Source organism: Puma concolor, chromosome B2 (assembly GCF_028749965.1).
Source record: "Puma concolor isolate L17-30 chromosome B2, mPumCon1.1.hap2, whole genome shotgun sequence".
Classification (NCBI taxonomy): Eukaryota; Metazoa; Chordata; class Mammalia; order Carnivora; family Felidae; genus Puma; species Puma concolor.
In genome coordinates, this window is record NC_141671.1 from 131,008,827 (window position 1) to 131,030,741 (window position 21,915).

Consider the following 21,915-nt stretch of genomic DNA (forward strand, 5'->3'; position numbering starts at 1 on the left):
CCAGAACATTCCTTTTTACTTCATCTGGGATTTTTCAATAAGTAATTTGATATTTCTGTAAGTTTAAACTGGAATCACTAAACTGAAGGCATTTTTCCCTTATAAGCTCAAGCCTTCCAGACTCATCATTTTGTAGAGTTACATAAGTAAGCCATGCAACTAAGCTCAAAGTCTAAATTATAGAATATAGTTGTTGTAAAACTGTTCACGTTTTATGCAGCAACTTACATTAAAATCAGTAACATATTTACAAAACAGGTTTTGTAAGCAACAATTTATATTGAAATCCAGCTTGGTGATTTTTCATTAGATTTTGCTGAGGGTTATATGCTATATTATTCACTTGTGAAATTTTTCTTTCTCAGTTGCTTATGTTTGGTAAGTTTGCTCGAAAAGTTCTGGCATAGGAATAGCTCAGAATGATGCCATTATCTTGCCCTGTTTTCTTTATCTGTCTGTATTTGGGTGATTTGCTTTAAATTTCAGTTCCATACCTTTTTTTCACTTTTAAATGTTTCTCTTGGAGAACACATTTTCCTAAATAGTCCTGATCCCTAGTTTAGAGCCTCATCATGTTAATATGACATTTTTATAATATTTCCTAAAACACTTATCAACTGCTTAAATAAAGAAAATATGAAAGAGGGAGAGAGAGACCAAAGAAGGGTGAGAAAAAGAGGAAAATGCAGCAGGGCACATCAACCAGAAAGAACATCATGACTTCTGGTACGTAATATCGTAGATCACAGCTCACAGGAACCAGGAGATGGACTAAAAACACAAGGTCCAGGCAATGAGTTTTTGATGCCCTGAGAATCCTCGTGTCCTTGTGTCCTACTGACTTGGGCACTCAGCACTGCCTTTCTCTTCCTGATAATGCTTTTTCTTTTATCTTTTCAGTAAACATTTTAGATGTGAAGAAATACGGGAGCTTATCATTATTCAATACAGAAAATACCTTCACCTTTAAACTATATTCACAGTCTCACCATCCTATTTTTTGGAATCATACGAGATGATTTGTGTGTAGGTAAATAGAATGTAAAGTATTTTCTTTTTTTTATCATTTATTTACTTATTTTAATATTAAATTTATTGTCAGATTGGTTTCCATACAACACCCAGTGCTCATCCCAACAGGTGCCCTCCTCAATGCCCATCCCCCACTTTCCCCTCCCTCCCATCCCCTATCAATCCTCAGTTTATTCTCAGTTTTTAAGAGTCTCTTATGGTTTGGTTCCCTCCCTCTCTCAAAAAATTAAAAATAAAGTATTTTCTTATGAATAACTTCACTCTGCACCCATGCGCAGCTCCTCCCAATTGAACAGGAGCCTTCTTTCCAAAGCCCCAGGTAGAGACTTGCTCAACCTTTATTCTAACACTGTTGGCATGTTGTCCTCTGCTTCCTTATCTAATTGTTGTAAAAGATATCTCAAACATCGTCTGTGTACCTTATATATATTTCTACTAGTACACATAAGTGAAAGAAATATGACCCTGTATTAGTTAGGGCTCTCCAAAGAGAATCAGGAGTGTGTGTGTGTGTGTGTGTGTGTGTGTGTGTGTGTGTGTGTGTACATATGGGGAACGGGCTCACATGATTATAGAGGCTGAGAAGTCCCAAGATCTATAGTCAACAAGCTGGAGACCCAGGAGAACCAATGGTACAGTTTCAGTCCAAAGGCCTAAGGAGCAGGAAAGCTGATGGCCCAGGTTCTAGTCCAAGTTTGAGTCCAAAGGCAGGAGAAGACCCATGTCCTAGATTGAAGGCAGTCAGGAAGAGAGAGCAAACTCTCCTTTCTTCATCCTGTTATTCTAATTAGACCTTCAGTGAATTACATGACTCCCACCCCCGTTGGGGAGGACAGTCTGCTTTGCCCAGCCTATTGATTCAAGTGTTCATCTCATCCAGAAACATCCTCACGGACACATCCAGAATAATGTTTAACCAAATACCTGAGGGCCCTGTGGCCCAGTCAGGTTGACACATAAAATTGACCTTTCTAGATCCCCATCAAAAACTCCTCTCTTCCTTTAAATGTCAACTCCATTTGTTAAAGGTCTGAATAATGCTGTCCTGTTTCCATGCCATTAAAGTTACACTAAAGTTGGTCAATGCTGGTCGGCCCAAGTCTCATGCTCAGAGGTTCTTAGGATTTGGTTCGGGATGGGGCCCATGCGCCATCTATATTCTTTGTAATGTGTTCTGAAGCACAGCCAAGTTTGAGAATCCTTGAATTCGTTATTCTCTAAGCTTCCTTGGGATTCAGTGAAAGTGGTTAATGGAAGAACACAAAGAGGGAAGTCACCCTGGCAGTGCCTGGAGCTGAGCTGAATGGAGGGCATGGTAAAGAGACGGACTTCGGTAGACGTGCATAACCAGGCTGACTTAACCATTAAGGCATTGGTGACAAGGTGGCATCTCTGCCTCTTTTTCGACTGGGATAAAATACTGGCGCCATCCCAAGATTCTAGGAAAAATGAATCAATATTAACATTTCTTAAAAGATTAAAAGCATAGCACATGTGTCAATTATCATTAATCCTTGAAAATATTTATGGAGTTAAATGGTCTGTAACTAATTAGAGGTGGCAGTTAACAGGGGATACGGGTTTCCTCTGAGTTATATGAAACAAAATATAAATCTTTTTATATAACCCTATTTCCTACAGAAAGGATTTTTGCTTATCAGTGGGATTTTTAAAGTTTTATTTTATTTTCTTGGATTTCATTCCTTTTCCATAAATTCTATAAGCAGAATTACAATGAGGTGAGTCACAGTCTTAACACTTTTTTGGAGCTTCTTCTGCCAATGCAGCTTGGAATATAGGGGATTTTTTTTAAAGTGTGTTTGGGAAACTTCGGGAGGGGAGAGGCAGGGAGGGAGGAAAGAAGGAAGGAAAAACAGAGACAAGATATTTTACTTTAGACTAATTTTTTTTATATTAATGACATTATAAGGCTTCCATAGTAGTTCATCAGTGTGTTGTACAAAACCCTGAAGTCCAAATGGTTTGGGTTTTTAAAGTTCATTCATGAGCTAGTCATTTGGAACTGAGAACACATTTTACCACAAAAATTCTGTTATATAAGCGGTAATTAATTTTTGAGGCTAGCTCATAATCTGTCCTCATTCTGTTTTGAAACTGAATGGCTGTGCCTTTACAGTGATAAATAGACTATACGATTGAAAATTTGTAGATCAAAAGAACATTAAAGCAAGAACATCAATTTTTGAGTCACTTACAGCTTTTCCCTTGAATGCTGGTGCTGGAGGGAAAAGCAGATTTAATCTGAAGAGCCCACGGACGTTCAGAACATCTAATGTCGATATTCGAGAACGCCAGTCAACCATCCTCTTCCGAGAGTCTCTGAAGCCACACGTGTGCTTCAGGCTGGTCACCAAAAAGCAACACGCTTAGACCATATTAATAAGTCCTCACTGAAGAAATGTCTTCTTTCTTTCCTGCAACAAATACAGATGGCACATGTACCATAAGTGATATGCGCCTCATCACTTACACTGGAAGGACACAGGAAGAACATCTCTCTGTGGAGCTTATGATGTAGTGGGCGAAGTAATCGAATAATAGTGCAAGTAGATGACCTACGATTCATCCACGTTTATGAAATATTATAATATGAGCATTAAAGTAATACATCTGTACAAGGAGGAATGAAGATTTGTACAAGCTACACATGGGGATGGGAAGGCAAATCTTTGCTAAATACCTGCCAATGGCCAGCCACTTACTTACATTATCTCATTTTCTCTTCAGCGTGACCCTGAGTGGTAGGGACTATTACCACTATTTCACACATGAGGAGCTGAGGCTCAGAAGTTAAAAATGTGTCCAAGATGGTCTAACACTCTGCACAGGGTCTGTGTACAAATCAAGCCTCCAGGACTCCAGACACTTTCTGCCAGTCTGAACTGTCTGTTTTGCAAAATCACTCTGGAGATATTTCCTATTAGTTTACTCAGTATTTTTTTATAAGTATCTATGCAGTAATCTAGAATTTAAGAGTGGAAACAATGTTGTATTTCCTGATGCTGACATGCTCCTTTTTGTTAATGCGAGCTATTTCCACTTCTCTGATGCCACATTTAATGTTCCCATGCACTACATAGATCCTCATCAGAAGGAGGGGGCATCAATCTGAAATGCAGAAAATTTTTCTGAAGCAGCACTTCATTCAAATACACATGTAAATTTAAACCCATCTTTTTCAGACCTAAATGTGAGACCTAAAACCATAAAAATCCTAGAAGAGAACACAGGCAGTAACCTCTTTGGCATTAGCCTTAGCAACTTTTTCTAAGTATGTCTCCTGAGGCAAGGGAAACAAAAGCAAAAATAAACTATTGAGATTTCATCAAATAAAAAGCTTCTGCACAGCAAAAGAAACAATAAAAAAAAAAAAAACCTAAAAGACAGCCTATGGAATGGGAGAAGATATTTGCAAATGACATATACAAGAAAGGGTTAGTATGCAAACTATATAAAGAATTTACAAAACTTAACACCTAAAAAACAAATAATCCAATAAAAGTGGGCAGAAGGCATGAACAGATATTTCTCCAAAGAAGACGTCTGGATGGCCAACAGACACATGAAAAGATGTTCATCACTTACCATCAGAGAAATGCAAATCAAAACTAAATGCGATCTCACCTCACACCTGTCAGAATGGCTAAAAGTAACAGGGATGTAGTGAATAAGAAATACTCACGCATTGTTGGTGGGAATGCAAACTTGTGCAACCACTGTGGAAAACAGTATGGTAGTTTGTCAAAAAGTTAAAAATAGAACTACCCTATGACCCAGCAATCGCATGGCTAGGTATTTATTTAAAGAATACAAAAACTAATCCAATGGGATACATGCACACTTGTGTTTATAGCAGCATTATTTGCGATAGCCAGGGTATGGAAGCAGCCTAAGTGTCCATCAACTGATGAAGAGATCAAGAAGAAGTAGTATATGTATACAATGGAATATTATTCAGCCATAAAAAAGAATGAAATCTTGCCATTCGCAATGACATGGAAGGATCTAGAGAGTATAATGCTAAGTAAAATAAGTCAGTCAGAGGAAGACAAATACCGTATGATTTCACTCGTGTGGAATTTAAGAAACAAAACAAACAAGCAAAGGAGAAAAAAAAAGAGAGAGAGAGGCAAATCAAGAAGCCAAGTCTTAATTATAGAGAACAAACTGATGAATACCAGAAGGGAAGTGGGTGGGGGATGGGTAAAATAGATGGGGAAAAGGACTGTGTTAAGTACTTGTGATGAGCACAGGGTGATGTATGGGAGTATTGCATCACTATATTTTATACCTGAAACAAATAAGACAGTATATTTTAACTAACTGGAATAAAAACTTAAAAATAAACCCATCTTTTTTTTTTTTTTTTTTTTTTGCTTTTCAATTTTAGGAAAGGGATTCATCTCCAGGCTAGCCCATCTTCACAGGCCATCTTTCTGTTGTTAACTGTGATGTGCTTTTTTTTCATATGTGGCTTTCTCCAGAGTGCTCAGTAAAACATTTTGGAACCTCACGCAGGCAATGTCTCCTTTCTGTGAGGTTTATACTATCACTTATTTGAAAACTCCATCTGTGGGATTTTTAGACATTTGTGGATGTCAGGATATCTATTCTCACTTGGCCAGGCCTCCCTGGACACTCCTGTTCCCTGTGTGGGGAGGGACCAAGCCAGGCTGGATGTGGTCACTCTCATGGCATGCCAGTGTTGCCGTGACTGTCTCTTGAATTGTTTGGTTAAACAGGGACTTCTGGTCTCTGCCAGAGCATAAACCCTGTCACAGCTGGATGAGGGGCAGTTGTCAGCTAAGACCCAGGACAGGTCTGGGCAGCTCCCCTCGCTCCTGGAGCCAGGTACCTCTATGCTCTGTGACTTCCTGTGTGGCCCATGGCCTGCATCAGGACCCTCCATTTCTAGGCTAAGAGACAGCCAAGGATGCTTGAGCTGAATCGAATGCTGACGGTTCTTAGGGCATTTCTACCATAACATCGGAATTGAGCACATTGGCCGAATAAAGTTGAAATAATAAAATTAAAAAAAAAAAGGCAGCTCATTTGCAGCTTCCAACACAGTTTTCTCTCCTTTTCAAAACACCATACTTTTTTGGTCTGATTCTTCATTTTCTCTTGATTTCCACTTACCCTGAGCATTTTACTACAAGCTGTTGTGTCCTTTTGAGGAATAGCTAGAATACACATTATAGAAGAAATAGAAAAGAAATAGATATGACTTCTAGAGTGTCAATTCCTCAAAGCTCTCTTTGTGTCCTCCACATGACTTAGTATTGATTGATGGTTAGTTAACTTAGTTTACTGGTTCTGGTTACTTAATTTAATCTCTTTCTCTTTGAAAAAGAGAGTTGGGGGAGAGGCAGAGAGTGAGGGGGAGAGAGAGAAAATCCCAAGCAGACTCCACATCAGCAGCACAGAGCCCAATGTAGGGCCCGAACTCATGAACCGTGAGATCATGACCTGAGTGGAAATCAAGAGTTGGATGCTTAACCAACTGAGCCATCGAGGCACCTCCATTCTGGTTATTTCAGAGAGGACAAAGAAGTTGATGGTTCTGGCTTTATATGTTAATTGCACCATAAGACTTACCACTTTTCTTTTCCTTAATAAGGATTTATCTCTTGCATTTTCTTCTGTTTATCACTCCTAAATGGAATATAAAGGACCATGATCACAGCAGACATGCACCACGCTCCTCTCTCTTGCTGTGCTAAGCACTTTTAGATATTGTCTACTTAATTCTCACAACTCTATTATCATTCCCATCTCACAGAAGTAGGAACTGAAGGTTACAGAATTTAAGCAGTAAAGGGAAAAGCAAGGAAATAACGTTTCTCTTGGTAAGTGGGCAAGAAATGGCAGAACAAAGTAGGGGAAGAGAAAGAATTCCGTGAGAGAAATCAGTTGCTTCAAGAATGACCAGTAACATGCAGAAGAGGACTGGGAAGAATCACATTTGATTTATAAGGGAATTACGCTTCCTGCTCTGTTGACCAGGAGGGAGGAGTCACATGCAAATGGCTGTTTTTATATACTAGGTATTCTTTCATTGGACATCATAATTTTAGTGGAGGGCGGGGGGGGGGTGCTGCACTTAGAAATCTCTTTAATCCACATAAATATTTGGATAATTTCAATTATACAGTTTAATATATGGACAGAAACCTAAAGGTCTTTATCCTTCTGGGCCCGCCCTTGCCCTGCCCCCCACTCTACAGAAACCCCAGGACCCACGGAGGGTTGGAAATGTGCTTGACCCCTCTACGTCTTGGCAGGTGAACCCCAGCATCTCCCAGTCATTACGGCTTCCAGGAGCAGCACCCAAGGCTCTCTAGGCACATCTGTGGCTCTTCAGAGCAGAAAGACAAAGAAATAGGGTCCTCTCTGTCCTTCAAGGTTGACTCCATTGTGACCATACTCCCCCCAGGGAATGAGGAAGAGTCACAGTAAGAGATTAACCCTTTCCTGGGTATTTGTTCTACAGATATTTGCTTATTCCTCTTGTGCTTGGAACCATTCTGGGCACTAATGTTGTTCCTCTGAAGAAAGAACAGCCAGTGAGGGGCGCCTGGGTGGCTCAGTAGGTTGAGCGTCCAACTTCGACTCAGGTCATGATCCTGTGGTCCGTGAGTTCGAGCCCCGCATTGGACTCTGTGCTGACAGGTCAGAGCCTGGAGCCTGCTTCAGATTCTGTGTCTCCCTCTCTCTGCCCTTCCCCGACTCATGCTCTCTCTCTTTCTCTCTCTCTCTCTCTCTCTCTGCCAAAAATAAATAAACCTTAAAAAAGAAAGAAAGAACAGCCAGTCAAAGGAGAGACCATTAAAGCTCCAAGAAGGGGTGAAGAGGGAAAGAGCTCCACGGACCACTTTTGGGGAGCTGAAATTGGAAGTTTAGAGCAGATGTGAGGATTTGGGGAAGAACTTCCATTCGTGCTGAGTGTAGGGACTCAAAAGACCTGGCTTTCCTGGGAGTGGAGTCAAAGATGGGGCATAGCTAGAGCTAGAGTTAGAGAAGGAAGCAGGGGCTGAGATCTTGGAGAGCCCTACATACCGAAAACTAGTTTAAGCTTTATCTTTCGGAAACAATAAAGCATGGGAAAGGTTTGCATGAGGGAGAGGATCCGATTTACATATTAGACAGGAAAAGGAAGGAAAGGCAGCCCAGGTGGAGGAACAGTATAAGCAGAGGCGGGAAACACCACCATATGTTTGACAAACTTGCATAAAGTGTGACCCCACTACAGAAGAGGTGCCTGGAGGCAGTGACACTTGGCCGTGACTCGGGGCCAAGCCAGAAGCTCTCGGTGCCCCGGCCAAGGAGACAGAAGGCGATACTGCTAGCTTTGGGGGGTTGTTGAAGGATTTTAAGCAGAGGTGAAGTGGGGTCAGAGCAGCATTTTAGAAGGCTTCCTGCCTTGGGGTTGAGGGGGAAGAAATGACAAGGACAGCCTGGGTTTAAGAGGGAGGAGAAGGCTGGGAATAGAGGCTTGGTCACTGCCCACCTTGCAGGGAGAAGACTGAGAAGGACGTCATGGGTGTGGGACACTAGCCCAGGGAAAAAGCAGGTGGAGGAGCCCAGAGGAAAGCACTTTGGGAAGAAGGAACGTACTGGGCCACACGTTGGTGCCATCACACAAGGACAGTGACTGGCACGGGTACCAAGGAGCAGCAAAGTGACTACAAGGCAACAAGCCACAGGGAAAGAAGAGCCTGCCTGAACAGCAAGAAGCACTAACAAAACTTCCTGAATGTGGCAGTTTTGAGGTGGAGGAAGATGGACCAGTTCATCTTTCCCTTGAGTCACAAACAAGGGTGGATTGAGTGTTGCAATTGAGGCGTAGGCAATTTTCCTTATGAACCTCATTTTCTCCCAGGGACAGAGGCACTATTTCTGACATATGCCCTTAGCAGGGTCGGAAGCTTCCCCAGCTACACAAGAATGGCTTCTGGTGTTCTGCCACTTAATGTACTGTCACCTGGAATAAGTTTCCTATATTGATCTGAACGTTAATCTGTACATAATAAGGGCAGATCATAGGGGAATATGCAGAAAGATGGATTAAAAAAAGAAGTAACTTGTTTGTGCACTTAAAAAAAAATTTTTTAATATTTATTTTTGAGAGAGAGACACACAGAGTGTGAGCAGGGGAGGGGCAGAGAGAGAGGGAGCCACAGAGTCTGAAGCAGGCTCCAGGCTCTGAGCTGTCAGCCTGGCGCAGGGCTCAAACCCATGAACCTCGAGATCATGACCTGAGCCGAAGTCAATCACTTAACCAACTGAGCCACCCAGCTGCCCCTGTGTACTTCTTGAAAGAGGAGGAAGACAACCTTTAAAATAATCCTTCCCATTCGTGACTTCTGATTTGTCAGCACGACAAAAACAAAACAAAAACAAAAAAACATGATTAATTGAAAGCCTGCATAATTTAGATTATATCTTTGTTTAAAATGTCCTAAGAGGCACCAGCTGGCTCGGTCGGTAGAGTGTGCGACTCGTGATCTCAGGGTTGTGAGTTCAAGCCCCGTGTTGGGTGTAGAGATTACTTAAAAATAAAATCTTTAAAAAAGAAAATAGATAAAATGTTCTAAAATCTGATTGAGATATTTAGGAAGCTTTGGGAATTTCTGTAGACATGCATTAGAACCATTTGCTCTGGCGAAAATTCTACTTTAGAAAACAAATGAAATTGGACTTGACTTGGGGAACGAGTTCTCTGAGCAGATATCATTCAAAGACACTGAACTGCGGGCTCCAGTCTGTGACCATCTTTCAAGATAAATGCATGTGGGAACCGGGGTGGGGGGGTGTTTCCAGAGGCTGCTGCGAAGTCGATATGATCATGAACCGAGTGCGCGGTGACATCTTTGCAAGTGTGAGGGTACTAGATGAGACAGTGCTTCTCAGCTCCTTCTCGGAATTTCTCTAATCTTTCTGGCAATTAAAAAAAAATGAGAAAGAAAAAAACTCTTGAGGTGTATAAAATGTTATTAAATTTGCAGCAGTTGTCATGGTTACCCTGAGAATTTTATTGCTTTATTAATGTGTAATTCCCTTTATTTCTGGATATCATTATAATGAAACACAATCATCTGCAGCCTCTTTACAGGTTTTGCCCCGTGTCTCAGAGACTCTCACTAGGGCTGTGACAATGTGTGGTTTCTGGGCCACCTGTGTGCTGTTGGTCCAGCAACTAGGACACCATTGTTTAGGAAAAGACAACATGAAGTTAATGACTCTTGAGACTCCCTTAGAAGTTCAGATCCTTCCCTAATCAAAAGTGCTTTTTTTTTTTTTTTTTCCCTAGAGGAAAATGATCCAACGCTTGAGTCTTTTCCTAGCTAAAATAATTTGGGTTTTCTGCCATTAAAACATTTTTTTAAGTGGTTGTTTCTACTTACTGACGTCGCTTTGGAGCATTAGGGAGATATGTGTCTGGTCAATTCTTTAAAAACTTATCTTCCCTAAATTCATTTCTTGTATCATACAAGGATTTTTGAGAGACATTGCTAATAGAGGTTTTGGCCCAGTGTTTCTAAGTCTACTCTCCCAGTACTCAAGTTGAAGCTAAATAAAATAGTTCAGTAAAGTCTTTCAGGATAACTGCTTTTGGCAGATGCTGCTAGCCGATCCCCACATTTCTTTCTCTCCTTCCTGGGTGCTCACCAGACCATATTTGCCAGCATCCCTCGCAGTTAGGTCTCAACATTAGACTTGTGGACAGTGGAATGTGAGTGGAAGTTATGAAATCACTTCCTGGCCTGGCCTGTAAACACCACCCACATAATCTTCCCATCCCATGTTTTCAGGCTGGTCGGTGACTCTGCCAGTCTGGACCCTTGGGTAACTGGATGGAGCAGAGCCTCATGCTTTAGGAACCTCTGTTGTCTGAGATGAGAGAGTAGTGTGCTCTATCGGCTAGTGTTACCCTCGCTAAGGCACCGCTTATCAACATCCTTTCTAAGCAGCCATATAATCCTTGGGAGAAGGTTTTCATTCGCCAGTGTTTTCTACGGTTTCTCTCACAACCTTTAAGAAGAGACCGGCATTATAAATCCCAGGGCTCCTACGCAGTGTCCAATAAATTTTGCTGGTTCCGACAAGTGCCGGAGACCTGAACGGCTATGGCAGTAGTAGCTTATCAGAAAATATCATCAGACCCTTGTGACTTACGTATACAGGGAACCAAAGGAAACGAAATTAGCCTTTTCTGGATACTTCTTTGTGCCAAGTACTGTGTTTGCTCCTCTGATATACACAAACTTATTTATTCTCCCTAATTAATCTTCTAAGGAGCTCTGTTATTCCCATTTTACAGGTATTTAAAGTGTCATGTGGTTCTAGTAACTTCTTCATAGCTAGGGAGTGGCAAGGGAGGATTCAAATAAGTTTGCCTGGAACCAAATCTAGCCAGTCTTTCTACTTTGCTGCTTGTCGTGGTATACAATCAGTTAACTAAGGTCAGTTGATTATCATGCTCCAAGACAGAATGATAGCTAGTAATAACTGGAAACATATGCAGAGAACATTTGACTGTGATGTAGGAAACAGAAACTCTCATTAGATTTTTAGAAAGCTTCCGTTCGATTTATAATACGGACATTGTTGAGTTTTACCTTCTAACGTAATTAAGATATCAGAACAGCTGTTGTAACAGATACCAAAATAACAGTAGTTTAAAACTGGTGGTCTGCAGGTTGGCAGGCCAACTCTTCCTGATGAGGTCAACCAGGGCCCAAGCTCTTTCATTTGGTTGCTTCTGCATCCTCTAAGGTTGTTGATCATCTGTGTGGTGGCAGATGGCTTACCACACCACATCTGCATTTAAGCCATGACGAAGGGGGTGTAAGAGAGGAGACAGCACACATCTTTCCAGTGAAAGGCATGACCCAGAAATTCCACACAATCACTTTTGCTCAAAAAGTCGCATGGTCTTGTGGCTATCTAACTGCAAGAGGGTCTAGGAAATAATCGTCTTTAGCCTTGTGCCGATACTGTATTCTTCTAGAGAAAGGAGACAAAAGATATGGGGGGACAAATAGACAGTAGCCTCCGTCACCCTTTCTTTTCCTTCTCATGTTTTCGTAAACATGAGAATGAAAAAGATCCAAAGCAGCAGTAGCTGAAGAGGAAAGGAAATGAATCAAGGAAACTAAGTAATTCAAAAATTGAGTATCTCCTTTTTCCTTAACCTCTTCCAGCACATATGCTAAAAGAATCAAGAGTTAATGCCTACCACTAAATTGCCTTAAAATGGGCTATAAGTATTAAATTAAGCATTCTCTGAATAAAATGATTGCAACAAATTGAGGACATATGAACAAAAAACTAGACATTAAATCATATTAAGTAATTAGAATTCATTTCATTAGGTCTGACATGTGGTTAAATTATAAAACAAAACTTCATCTGGTAGAGATATTTGCTGAGGGGTATGTAAGTGAAATGATATGATGTCTGGAGTTTGCTTTAAAACACTCCAGGAAAAAAAAAAATGGGACGGGGTTGATAAATAGACAAAATTAGATTGGGAAAATATTGTGAGTTTTTGTAACTGGCTAATAATTCATGGGGGTTCATAATGCTATTCTTTCTACTTTTAGGTATATTTGAAATATTCCATACCATAATAAAAAGTTACATAAATACTTGTTCCAGGAAAGAAAAGCGATTTTTGGCAGTGCTCTGATGTTCATATGAACTCATTTCTGTCCTCCAGTTGAGTGCATTCTTAAGTTTCCAGCAAATTATTTATTCGCATGCATACAACTGGAAATAACTCATTTCATCTAAAGAATTCACTAATTTACTTTTGAGCCAGTTCAACAAAACCTTGCTGAGTGCCTGTTGTATCTGGTGATGCAAGCAATGCAAAAATGAGTAAGATAAGGCCCCTGCTCATGACGTTTAAAGTCTAATCAGGCAGATAAGACAATCAATCCCTCAAGTAAATCTAATTGAAGAGAGGTACACAAGAAGGCTTCACTGTCGGGAAGATCCCACCAAATTGGAAGGATCGGCAGAATTTTGTGGCTTTAAAGGATGGGTAGGTTTTTGACAGATGGAAGTGGTGAGGAAGGTGGTCTGGGCAGGCGACCACCAAGAGAAAGTCTCCAAGCCAGGGAATATGAGGCAGTTTCCCGATGACTGAAAAGGAAAATAGGGTTTTGAGAGTGAGTGTCTGGATGTTCCATGAAAAGAAATAGGGGAGCAAAGAGGACCTGGCGGAGAAAATGCCTGCTCTTTATAGGAACATGTTGTTTTTGAGACACTGCTGAGATGCCACATGAGATGCCCGTGTCCGGATGTGGTGTTGGAGCACAGAGACATCAGTGTGGGTAGTCAGCTGCATAAATTCCTAGTTGAAGCATAGATAAGATGATGAATTCACTGCTGAGGAGAATAGAGAAAACACTTTTTAAAGGCTGGTTTTATTAGAGTAGAGGATCACGACAACAACATCAGTGTGAAAATGGCAGGATGGTTTCAGGTGATGTTAAAGACGACATGAGTCCCTGATATGACAACATCCGTCTCCCTGTCCCTGCCCGTCTACTGAATTCTCGGCACTCTGTACGATCACAGAGCTTCTTATCTCTGCTTTCTCTCTCCTCCTCCTTCAGCCTGAGCTTCTCCAGAATTGTCTATACAGATTGTCTCCACTGCCTGACCCTTCTTCACTCTGTAACTTACTCTGAATCAGAATCCTGCCTCACCCCTCCATTGAAACTGCTTTCAGTTCAGCATGAGAGTTTGCACTCGCCTCCCATTGACCAAGTCCATGGCCACATTTGATTCCTCACTTTCCTCAACTCTCTGAGCAGTATTTTACCCAGCTAGCCACTTGTACTTCCTTGGCACTCTCTCTTCTTGGCCTCTGGTTTTCTCCTGGCTGTTGCTTCTCATTTTCTCCGCAGGCTCCTCCTCTCCTCAATGTTTACATATTGTGGTGTCTTGGGACCAATACTGGATTTTCTTTTCTTCCTACAATCTCTCCTGGAGGCATTTTTCCTGTTCTTTGCTTTCTCCTAACAAAAGTCAACGAAACTCCCATATTTATATCTCATTTGAGTTCTAGACCTGCCTAATGCCTCCACTCACATTTCTCCTACGTATTTTGTATGTAACACATCCAAAACTGAAATTTGGACTACTCCTACCTTCCTCCCTGTTCTCCATCTCAGTAAATGTCACAACCATCCACCTTGCTACTCCAGCCCATAAAGTGAATCATTTTATTTGCAAAAGGTCCACAGGACAATTCCACTAAGAAGCCCAAGCAAATACTGCTTCATTATGAAATGCCTTTTGGTCCTTAGACTGTTCCCCCAAGTAACTGAAGTGTGTTAGCCATAAAAATAAAGCTTTCCCACATAACTTCATTGCAATGGAGCAGTTTGATTTAGGCACCACTGCAAACCATAAATTTAAATATGTGGTTCACTTTAAGCTATATATTATAAAGGATTTTGTGAGTTGGTTATAGTCAGGACTAGCCCCAGAGGCTCCATAAGTAGAGGGGACCCCACACATCATTTGAGAGATGCGGATGCTGCTTTTCTCTCAATCCGAGTAGAAATCCATCGGCTGTGGACCTCTCCCCCACCCTCTGCTCTGCCTGGAGTGCTGAAAACCAGTAACCTTACTTCTCCTCTTTGGTGAGGAGCTGGGGACACTTTCCATCCCACTAGGTTTCAAGAGGATGTAATTAAGGAGGGTTTGCATTTTATCCATGTCTTGTGAGTCTAGGCTCTCCACGGACGGGCGTAATGATTTGGAGGAAGGAGAACATGCTTCTAGTTCCAGCTCAGGACTAACAAATTAGTTGTAAATCTGACCAGTGGAATTGTCTTTCCCTCTGTTCTATACCTCTCTCCACATCCAACACAGGACAGTAACTAATGCTACTTAATTATCTACTTTGTGCCAGACGCCGCCTTAATGTTCTCCACGAATGAACTCTTGTGATGCTCATAACATCCTATGAGTTCATTGTTATTACTATCAGTATTTAACAGACGAGGGGCTGAGGTGTAGGAAGTTAGTAAATTGCTCTAGGACATCTAGGATTTAAATCTAGGTTACTCATTTCTGGCTTGTGCCCTCTTCACCACTCCATCATACCAAGTTGCATAGAAACTACCTCTGAATTACTTCCTCCCCTCACTCCTATTGTGCCACTCATGTAAGATGTATCATCGACTTAATTTAATTACAGCTTTCAGGAACAAAGTAAGCACTACCAAATCAAGTGTAGTTATAATGGGACTGACTTTTAAAATGCTATGTTTTCTCCGTCTTGGTAATTTTTTTTTTTTTTTTTACCTCAGATCTCTGAGGTTTTTAGCTAAAGGGACAAACTAATTGCAGAAAGCAAAGAGGCAAATTTTTGGCTATTGACTGCTACACTTGGGCCACGTGACTCCAAACAGCTCATCTGGAGCCACAGTTGGTTTTTATTTTCTTCTGTTCTGTTTTGTTAATTACAAGACAGAATTTTTAAAAATATAAAACTTTAAAAACTGGCTTCAAAGTTTGCTTTGCCTATCAAGAGCCAAAGCCTGATAATTTAATATAATTGAAGAGAAGGAAGGGTGAGGTCTGAGATGCATCTTGTTCCCCAAGAGAGGACATTTTAGCTTCTGGTAGGAGAAGGATCTGCAGTCGAGATGCCAAAGTACCCTGAGAAGGTATGCCGTGCCCTGGCGCCTGGAGATGGGAAGGAACAGAAACCCCAGAACCGTTTGGGGAAATCCCAGAGGACCAGGATTTGAGTCCAGTCGTCACTCCGGTAGAAGCCACGCCTAATAGGGAAATCTTGTAGCAGCATGATGGTGGGTTGGAAAAGCAGCAGTGACTGGTTGAGATATCCAGGGTACGTGGAAAACATCTTAAAATTGCCTGTGTCCCCAGAGGCTGCCCTGGGAGGGACGCCCAAAGGCCTTGGTGTCCTGCAGAAGGGACACCATCAGCATATGTGATGTGGATTCCATGTGCTGGAGGCTGTGGAAACAGAAGCAACGTCAGCAGCAAAAGCAGTGTGGGTCCCCAGGAGGGTTAGCAGGATTTGGGGCTAACAGACTAGATGGCTTTTCCTGATGCCATGACACATATGGGCCTTCTTAGAATTTAGACAGTATCCCAGGAAAAAGAGAAGGAAGGGCAGAACCCTAATTTGATTGTTGGAGTTCTGAGTTTGACTATGAAATAACTGAACATGAATGAGTTTCCCCGAAAGTGGCTGGAGTTTTCGTAGCTGAGTCACTCAAGGTCACATAGCCAGAGAATACTGCAGCCAGTCTGACCTCACAGTCCATACTCTAAGCCACCATTTATGCTTTATCATTCTGTCTCCACTGTCTCCACATTTCCCTTAACTGAATAGAATGGCAGCTCAAGACTTAAGTTACATTACACTGTAGAAAGATAAAAAGCGACTGTAAGGTTCACCCTGTGACTTCACACATCCATTTTAAGATGCATCCAGATTTCAGTAACACTAAAATGTCTTCAGCTTGAATAAATGTCAGATACATTCTTTTCTGTCCGGGTCCACTGCCACCACCTAATCCATGTCCTACCTGGATGCTTTTAAGTGTCTCCATATTGGAGAGGTTAGGCTTTTTCTATAAAATTAGGAGCAAGAAAACTAGGACTGATGGATAGAAAATTTACAGAGACAGAATTCTGTGCAGAATCAGAGAGAACTTCCTCATAATCTCAGATATCCAAAGATAGAATGAGCATCCTTGGGTGGCACCAAGTGCTACATTCCTTGAGTTGTTAGAGCATCATCAAGACGCCTACTACCAAGAAGGAACCTTATGGAGGGGAATTTAGGAGTGAACATATGGCTGGATGAGGCGGCCTTTCAGGTCCCTTCCAACATTGAAATCCTGCCATTTTAGAATGGAGATTGTGAACACCAGATTGCTGTGTGTTTAAAGAGTGGGAAATGAGGACACGGAAGCAGTGGTAGAGACTAGTCTTTTGAAGATGGTTACCATTGAGGAAAGCAGAGCTTTATTGTATTACATGGTGGGATTGAGGGAAGATTTTAACACTGGGAAGAACTGAGCAGATTTTGTAGGTAGAAGATGAAGAATTGATTTTTTTAAAGGAAAAATTAAAAAAGAGGGAGTTCTGGGGCGCCTGGGTGGCGCAGTCGGTTAAGCGTCCGACTTCAGCCAGGTCACGATCTCGCGGTCCGTGAGTTTGAGCCCCGCGTCAGGCTCTGGGCTGATGGCTCAGAGCCTGGAGCCTGTTTCTGATTCTGTGTCTCCCTCTCTCTGCCCCTCCCCCGTTCCTGCTCTGTCTCTGTCCCCAAAATAAATAAACGTTAAAAAAAAAAAAAGAGGGAGTTCTGTTCCAGCATCGATTGCTGCATGACATCCTGCCCCAACACTTGGTGACTTTCAAGAACAACAACTGTACCGTATCAGGATTTTGTAGATCTGAAATTGAGGCAGTGCTTAGCTGGGTGACTTTTCCACATGGTATCAACAGAGTGGTCTTTACTCTGTGAAGTGAAGTGCTCTACTGCTCAGTGGTCTTTAGCCAACATGTCTTGTGCCTCAATAAGGATGGCTGGACAGTAGTATTGAGCTGGAGCAGTTGACCAGAGCACCTGTTTTTGGCCTCGCCAATCTCTTCAGGTAGTCCAGCTTCTTATATGGCCACTCATAGCTCCCAAAGAAGTGTTCCAGGAAGTCCGGGCAAAATTGCAAGACTTATTAAGGCCTAGCTTCAAAAACCCAGAGCGTCATTTCCCTCTGCATCCTATCAGTCAATCAAGTCCATAAGGCAAGGTCAGATTCAAGGGGAAGGGACCTTGATTCCATCTCTCAGTAAGAGGAACAACGAAGAATTTATAGCCATCTTTAATCTCCCATAGAAACAGTGGATGGAACAAGATTCTGAACAATGTGGGGAGTCCAAGTTGAGAGCAAGGGTGAAGGATTCCTTAGAATGGTGAAGAAACATGTCTGCCCTGGAGATAAGAACAAAGAAAAAGGGTTCCAGAGAGAAGAGATAGACTTTAAGGTGAAAATAAGAGAAAGCGGAAGGTGTTATTTTCAGAGAGTTCAAGTAATCCAAGACTGTCTAGTGGAAGGAGAACCTCACATAATGGAAATTAGGCTGCCCACCCACTGTCCATATATTTTACCTCTGAGTTGCTTCCTCATTCCGACAGTGTATCTTCACTGCCTTCACGCGAGGCATGCCTCACACAGACTTTAGTCCGAAGTCACTGCAAGATCTTCGGTTCAGAGTTTCAGTGCTTTTCATGTGCCCCGTGAACCAGTGTCCTAGTCTCCAGAGCCATGGGGCAGGTAGATTGGTCTCCTTGGAAAATGAGCTCACGTGTGACTTCATTCCTGGTCCACACTTAAAGGATTGAGCAGACCAGCCATGAACCCGAGCCTGCGTGGCAAAATGTGAAATCCGCTTGCTACAAATGATCCAGATAATCTCCTTCAAGCCTCTTGTGGATAAAAACACAGAGCCACATAAGGGTGACATTCTGGCAGGTATTCAAAGCTGTAGTGGTTGTGGCTTGGCTCCTGTTGTATGCACAGAGCTGTTGGATTGGCTTGATCGACGCAGGTCTCCCTGGATTACCCTTTTGATAAGTATCTTTAGAAGCTTACTAATTAACTTTAAAGGAATGTTTCTCTTTGGCACTATGTCTCATTCTTTTTGCATTATCTATTCCGGTGATAAATGATGGATGCATAAATACCTTACCTTTGCTCAATCAGTGTTTTCTGTTGTTGATGTAAAGTGTACAAATTGGATTTATTTCAGGATGGCTGAACTTGGAATGTGACGTTTTGCCAAGTCAGAATCTCACTTGCCCAGACAACACACATGTGGATTTTGTACTTGTCTTCTTTTTAAAATAGTATATGTCTGTGGTGCCATTGATTAATGTAATGTTGCATTAATGTGCTGTTATAACACCCCAGGGCATGCGTGCATTCTTCTGCCAGCAGCAAAAAAATTCCCCAAACTAAAGTTTTTAATAAACTACAGATTCCAGGGCAAAAAAAAAAAAGAAAAAAAAAACCATCAACCATGAGAATTTATGGATAGCGAAAGTACTTGAAGAATCAACTTTTGATAAGCTTGCCAATGGAAATACACTGTAATTGTTCTATAATTTCATTCCTGTAAATCATTAGTCATTGTCTATATCTATTCATCTATTGAATCTTTTCAATGACCCAGATATCTGACTGTGTTGTGCCACAACGTTGCCTTTTATTTTTGTTTCTTAACAGTCCAGTGTTGATTCAGTCAGATTGTCAGATCCAGACTTCAGGGAAAGCTGACATAGACACATATGTGACATGGCTCAAGCTGCAGAAATTAAAATTGAATGCTTCACCATCCATTGTAAAGAGAACTTTCTTCAGCACGGAGCTGATGTAAGTCTGGCACAGGGTCATTCTGGACCTATTTTAAGTAACAATGATTTTTTTCCCTTTCTCAAGGTAGTTTTCAATCTTTAACTGTCATATTTTCCCTCTCACAAAAATCTGGAATCCTATTTTGCTAAATCAATTAGCTGAGGTAAAATTTAATGGAATAAAAACAATCTTGGTAGAATATATCCAACTTTGTAAATGAAGACGGGACTTCAGCCTGCTATCAGAGGGCACGAATCCTGTTCTCCTCTGCCCCAGTTTCCAGGGCGATTGTTGTTGGCAAATATCTATCTGATAAGAGCAACCCAGGCAAGTTTTTGCTTTTTATTTATTTTTTTTTTATTTTTTTTTCAACGTTTATTTATTTATTTTTTTTTTTGGGGGGGGGACAGAGAGAGACAGAGCATGAACGGGGGAGGGGCAGAGAGAGAGGGAGACACAGAATCGGAAACAGGCTCCAGGCTCTGAGCCATCAGCCCAGAGCCTGACGCGGGGCTCGAACCCACGGACCGCGAGATCGTGACCCGGCTGAAGTCGGGCGCTTAACCGACTGCGCCACCCAGGCGCCCCGAGTTTTTGCTTTTTAAGTGTAAACTTCTCTTAGCCTTACAGTGGATTTAAAATATAGAAAGTGACATTTCTCTTTATAACCCCCTAAAACTTTTAAGATCCAGAAGAAAGCAGAAGATGTAAAGACAAAAAATAAATAAAAATACAGTGCTCCTTAATGGGAAGAAAATTTTTCTATAATCCAGTTTTAGGAATCAACATTTTGATGTAAGTAATTTCTAGTTATAGTCGTAAGATCGCTACGTTCAAGCATGCAGAAAACCATTCCATTGTCTTTGCTAATAGAGGCCGATTTAAATGAGCTGGACCTGATCTTAGTAAGATGCCTTCAAATCCAACTGGTGTTGATGTTCACAGTTGAAATAAAGAAGAGGGTATTTCTTTTAGATTTCAGTACTTTTAGATTTGGACATTTTTTCATGGATTCTGCAAAATCAATATCAATTAAGATTAACAATTAACGAATTAAGGGATAGTATCTCTGCAGTAGGTGGTTATCTGCGTTAAAAAGTTCTGTGCTGGGGCACCTGGGTGGCTCAGTCAGTTGAGCGTCAGACTCTTGATTTCAGCTCGGGTCATGATCTCCCAGTTCATGAGATCGAGCCCCATGTCGGGCTCTACCGTGGCAGCATGGGGCCTGCTTGGGATTCTCTCTCTCTCTCTCTCTCTCTCTCTCTCTCTCTCTCCGCTCCCCCCACTCATGCACACACACACGCACACTCTCTCTCAGAAAATAAATAAATAAACTTTAAAAACTGTATGCTAAAGGGACAAGGCGCATGAGGTCATAAGCACTATAAACTCAGGAGGTGTTAGGGTGAGCACCCTGTACCCCATAAGGGTAATACGAAGGGGCGTGTGGTGGAACAAGTTGGGGAAGCTGTCACTCCCTCCCAGACATCATCTCTTTTGTGAATGCAGATTTTTTTTTCTTTTTTGACCAAGTTGTAATGACCTAAGACTTAGATTCCATCCCATGACTGCCCTTGCCCTAAAACTGCCAGATAGCATACCTCCCATGTCCCAATTATGCAGTCCTCTTGTGTTTTTCTGGTGTTTGTATTCCCATAGTTGCAAATAAAAAGTATATTTTTAGTTTTAGAATTTTCCTTTCCATTAAAAAAAAAAAAAAATCCCTGAAGATTTGTGGCACCAGTGTTATTTCTGTTAATGTCATTGCTTCCATAGCAGCAAGCTGAGACTTTGTAAGAAACTGTTTACAAAAAAGCAATTATCTAAGTGAACATTATAGCTACATGTAGCAAAGTTTCAATTTAGATTTCCTGTAACCATTACAACACACACACACACACACACACACTCACACAGGCACACACAAGCACTTCCAATCTGTGTTATAAACACAGTGTAATTGGCCAAGGAGCTGTCGGTAAAGCTGAGGTGTGACCAGTTTTTTGGACTTCTCCAGCAGAATAAAAACTCACACAGTTCACCTTCTGAGCCGTAGAAGGTAGGATCTTCCCTCCTCTCAAATCCCAAAGGGAGCAGAGCATACAATCAATGAGATCGTGCTGTTATTCAATCCTTAGGATGGGTTTCATGAAAAAATAGAGAGGAAACAGAAAATAAATTTCCAGTTTTTCACAGCTCCTTTTGCTAAGCATAAATGTAACGTTTTTATTTTACCCAACATATTCTTCCCTCTTGGAACTGCAGTTGGTAGAGGCATGTCTTTAAGATATTTCAGATTTGCTTTAACCATCTAGGTCAGAGATTTCAGTGGCCGTTCTATAAAGAAATCAAAATGCCTGTGCGAATGGTAATTTCTAATTAGATCTAAGTCGGTGTAGTGTGAGATGAGAATGACATCTGGAGAAAGCATGCTGAGGAAGAC

General features: G+C 41.5%; 1 protein-coding gene across 13 annotated transcripts in view; it reads left to right on the plus strand.

Moving 5' to 3' along the window:
- Positions 1-21,915, plus strand: part of AIG1 (androgen induced 1) — a 245,402-nt gene that overhangs the window by 97,917 nt on the left and 125,570 nt on the right. The window lies entirely within an intron of this gene.